At 44.2% G+C, this 4324-nt stretch overlaps 1 pseudogene; it reads right to left on the reverse strand.

Moving 5' to 3' along the window:
* Positions 1-242: 242 nt before the first annotated feature.
* LOC122879059 lies at positions 243-3803 on the reverse strand (annotated as a pseudogene).
* Between the last annotated feature and the right edge of the window lie 521 nt (positions 3804-4324).

Consider the following 4324-nt stretch of genomic DNA (forward strand, 5'->3'; position numbering starts at 1 on the left):
CTAAAAGAGTCTAAAAAGTTCCATCGGCCTGAGGGAAACTGCAGAGTTGGGTGACAATTTCTGGTGGGTTTGTCTTTACGTAAGAGCGATCTGTTGTAGAATACATCTTGTGATGCACCGGGACACATTATCAGTGATGTTATCTGGGCTCATCGGGTGTTTCGGGTCTTTCAACAATCAGACACCCTCACCCAGACAACCCATCCAGGGTTGATCAAGCCCCAGCTTGTGTCCCGGTAGCACTACCACACCCACAGCTCTCCTCTCCCAATCCACAGCCACCTTGAGGCCATTTCAGCTGCCTCAGTGACAGACTTGATGGCCTTTCGCCTGCTGGCCCCTGTGATGCCTAGCGAGTTGTAAGCCCTGCAGAGGGACTGGGCTTCTAACCCTCAACATTGCACCTCGATGGGCTCACACCTCACTCGCCACCCGTTGCTACAGCATTGCTCTACCAGCTCGGCATACTTTGCCCTCTTCCTCTCGTTGGCCTCCTCGTGGTGATCCTTCCGCAGTACGGTGAGTTCTAGGAGGTTGACTTGCTTGGAGGCTACCAAGAGTAACACCATGTGTGGCCTCAGAGTTGTTGTTACAACATTTTCTGGGAACTTAAATTGCTTTCCCAAGTCAACCGTGATTTCCCAGTCTTGTGCTGTTGCGAGCAGGCCAATAGAGGTGGTCCTTGCAGCTGGTGTTGGCTTCTCCCCAGCCTTCACGAAAACAATGGTTTTCTTTGCTGGGCACTTGCTAGGCACTTGCAGTGGCTGATCCCATTACAGATTGTGTCCGCTATGGCTTTCAGGACCTAATTATGGCACCAACGGTAGCGCCCCTCGCCCAGGGCTCTAAAACAGCACCTGAGTATGTGCTTTTGTGTGCATCTCTTCAAGCACAAGGGGCAAGCTGGTGACTCCACCTTCACCCAGTAGATCAAGTTGGACGGGCTTGACAGTCTGGATCAAGAATCTCAGCTTTCCACTGATCAGCCCACAAGACTTTGTGTTCCACTGCTTGCTCTCATCTTGTCCAGGCTCCATGTTGCTGCATTCCAACCATCTTGCTGGCTCACTCCTCCTTGACTGATGCACACACTCCTGGATCAGCACCCTCCTGTCCTTTCCCTGTGCCTTGTCATAGCGTTGTGTTGGTACCTCCTCCTTCATAGGAACCTACTGGCTTTCCTCTCAAAGTTCTTCACTGTGGAGATTGGGACCTCATAAACCAAGAGGGACCAGAGAATCCTTGGGAGGATGCCGTGCGGGTAAATCCAGGCCTTCAACTTACTTGGTAGGCTTAACTTGTCCACTGCAATTAACCAGGCTTCCAGTTCTTGGTTGGTCGCTCTGATGGATGCTGCATCCCTCAAGCTGAAGTCAAACACCATTCCCAGGCTCTTCAGTTTTTTTTTAGTGATTAAGGTAAGCATTAGAATTCACATATTTAGGCTAGAAAAGCATAACCTTGAAGGGAGAACATGTTAGACTCTTTAGGGCTAGTAAGGGATAAATAGTGTGGACCAGGAGGAGGTTGGTTTTGACACTGCACTGTTTTCACTCTGTACTGTTGTTGCCAGTCTCCTCGGCCGAGTCTCATTAAACATTGCTGTGTAAGACAGAAACCTTGTTCATCTTCGGAATTGACCAGCTCACGAGAATTTCCTTCACCGTTAATGTATAAATATTGATTAGTGCAGCTTTAAAATGGCTTTATTACTACATGGCATGCTATAAAGAAAACAACTTACAACTGCAGCATTAAATGTTTCATAAATTAGCAGTTGTGTTCTGGTAAAATGTCAACATTTGAATTTAAATAAGATTATTAAAGCCTATTAAAGTATATTTTGACCTCTTCCTTCATTCCACTGAGAATAACATGTAACTATATGGAAAGTGAAAAATACTCTTCACCTTAAATTTCACACTCTCACAGCATACAGCAGCAAGGCTGCACTCCAGCTATAATCTTAACATCTTCACTCACTCCCATTCCCCATCTCAGTGTTTGTCCCAGCCCCCAGCCCCCCTCCTCTGGTGTCTAAATGAGACTGCTGGGCCCGCCTAGTAAAAGAGTTTTCTTTTACTAATGTCAATTTACAGCCTAGCAAGAGCTCCCTCTAATCTTTTCCTACTCATTACACACAATTTCCAGGGCGTTCAGCCAGGGTGCCGATTGGTTCCTTGCAGTGTGTGCAGCGAGGGGTGCTGTGATTGTTTATTATTTATTTGTTTATTTATTTACACAGATGCCCCTTCCCTCCTCCTCCACCTTCCCCTTTCCTTGTTTCTTCACCCACCCACATTTCACTCCCATACTCCATAGTCTGCATTTTCTATGAATAATCAAAGTGGTGCTAAAGCATGTGGATCCGCTTCCCTGCATCTGTTTTTCCAGAGTAGTCTGACCGCTTTCTGAAGGACAAGTCTCATACCTAAGTGTGTGGAGACCTCCATGCTAATGCTTTATTTCAACCCCCAAGTATCTTAACATGTAATAAATGGTTTAGAACACACTATAGTTATAGTATGCAGATATAAGGACAACTTTCAGGTTTTAGGAAATGTATTTGTCAACAACTGTAACACCTCCTACAAAGCGTCAATGACTAGTTTATAAACAGTTAATTAATGCTTGATAACACAGTATAGCATCATTATAAAGTGCAATGAGATAACTTCTGTTATTAATTGGCGCTATATAAATAAAATTGAATTGAATTATAATCATATATAATGAAATATCTTAAGTAGTTTGTGTCACTTTATTAGTGTAAAGATATTTTACATTTCTAATATGTATCTAAAAAACATGTGTAAGACACAGATGTGTATGCAATAATACCACTTTAGTCATCACACCTCTGAAATGAGGCCCTGGCATATTGCAATCTCAGGCTTCTCAGTGAAAGGTGTTGGGTAGGTGATAGCGTTGACAGCTAAAATCACTGTTCTTGCAGCTGGTTCACCTATTAAGCTGCAATATTTTGTCATAGAATGATAAAGACTCCCTGTTCCTCCCTGTTTGGTACACTGAATGTGAAAATGTACTGGAAGTGAAATCATAATTGGCATGTTCACAAAGGAAAAATTGTCAGTTTGAAACTAACAGCAGGTGTTGAATTGGCTTTGATGACTACAGTGTGCACAGGCTTATTGGCTGAACTGTCTTTTCACACTTTTCACTTTTCCCTTTTCCCTATTTACTGCAAATAGTCAACAGTTTCACAGGATTATGTTATGTTTAATTAGTTGTGGACCACAACTTCAGTTCACACCCCTAACTTAATTGTGCATTTCACATAACAACTTTAACAGCTCTCTTGACTTTTTCACAACAACCTTATTTTCAGCACTGTCGCAAAACTGCCGTGCCTATTGCAGCAACTACAGCCACGACAAGTGTGGCTCATACACAACATCCCCCCATAGGAAACCACAGAAACAACACAGTTGTGCTTGTACTTGAACTCACAATCTAACTAGGTAATCTGGGTAGACTGCCAGTTACCAGCATAGCCATGTGGATTTTTCTTCCATGAGACAGACTATGCTCTGAACACTAATTTAGAAAGTCAAAGGTCTGTGACAGTCTTTGAGGTAACTTGGCCTGACCTGGACTCGGGCCAGATGGGCTTCTAGTTCAGCCGCTTGTGTGCCACTATGATCCATCGGACAGGTGGAAGGTGGCTGGCCCAGCTGATCAGTGACCTGCATCGGCGTGGACCAAAAGGAGAGCAGTTTGTGGTTCCGGCTGGGTCGGCGAACCCGGACCCAGTCCAGCACTGCGAAGGGAGGTGGTCTCATCCTCCGTTTCTTGTCAAACTACTATTTCATTCGACGCTGACGGTCTGTTGGGGCACTGCTGCTGGTGCGACAAATGCAGGTGGCCGCAGCTGATCCAGGGGAAGCTACAGCTCATGCCCCATCATCAAAAGGGCTGGGGAGCTGCCAGTAGTGGAGTGTGGTGTTGCCCGGTAGTACAGCAGGGTGCAGAGCACTACAGCTGAGAAGGGAAGACCACCTGCCAGGTGCGCTCTGACTTCCTTTTTATTGATTTTTAAGTTTTATAAATACAAACACACCTTTCAAGAACATAATATATGTATAAAGAAAAATAATAACAATAAACACTTAAATAAATAAAAATACAAAAATGAAAAAATCCCAACCCAAACCAACAACAGGCATTGCAGTATATAAAAATAAAATTGAAAGAATACATACACACTTAAATTGTACAGGAGAATGACAGGAAATAAGTAAATAGCACTTAAAGGAGAAGCAAAACAGCCGTTGCCTTCTAGAGACAAGCGAGTCAGGGTTTC

Source organism: Siniperca chuatsi, linkage group LG7, assembly GCF_020085105.1.
Source record: "Siniperca chuatsi isolate FFG_IHB_CAS linkage group LG7, ASM2008510v1, whole genome shotgun sequence".
Lineage (NCBI taxonomy): Eukaryota > Metazoa > Chordata > Actinopteri > Centrarchiformes > Sinipercidae > Siniperca > Siniperca chuatsi.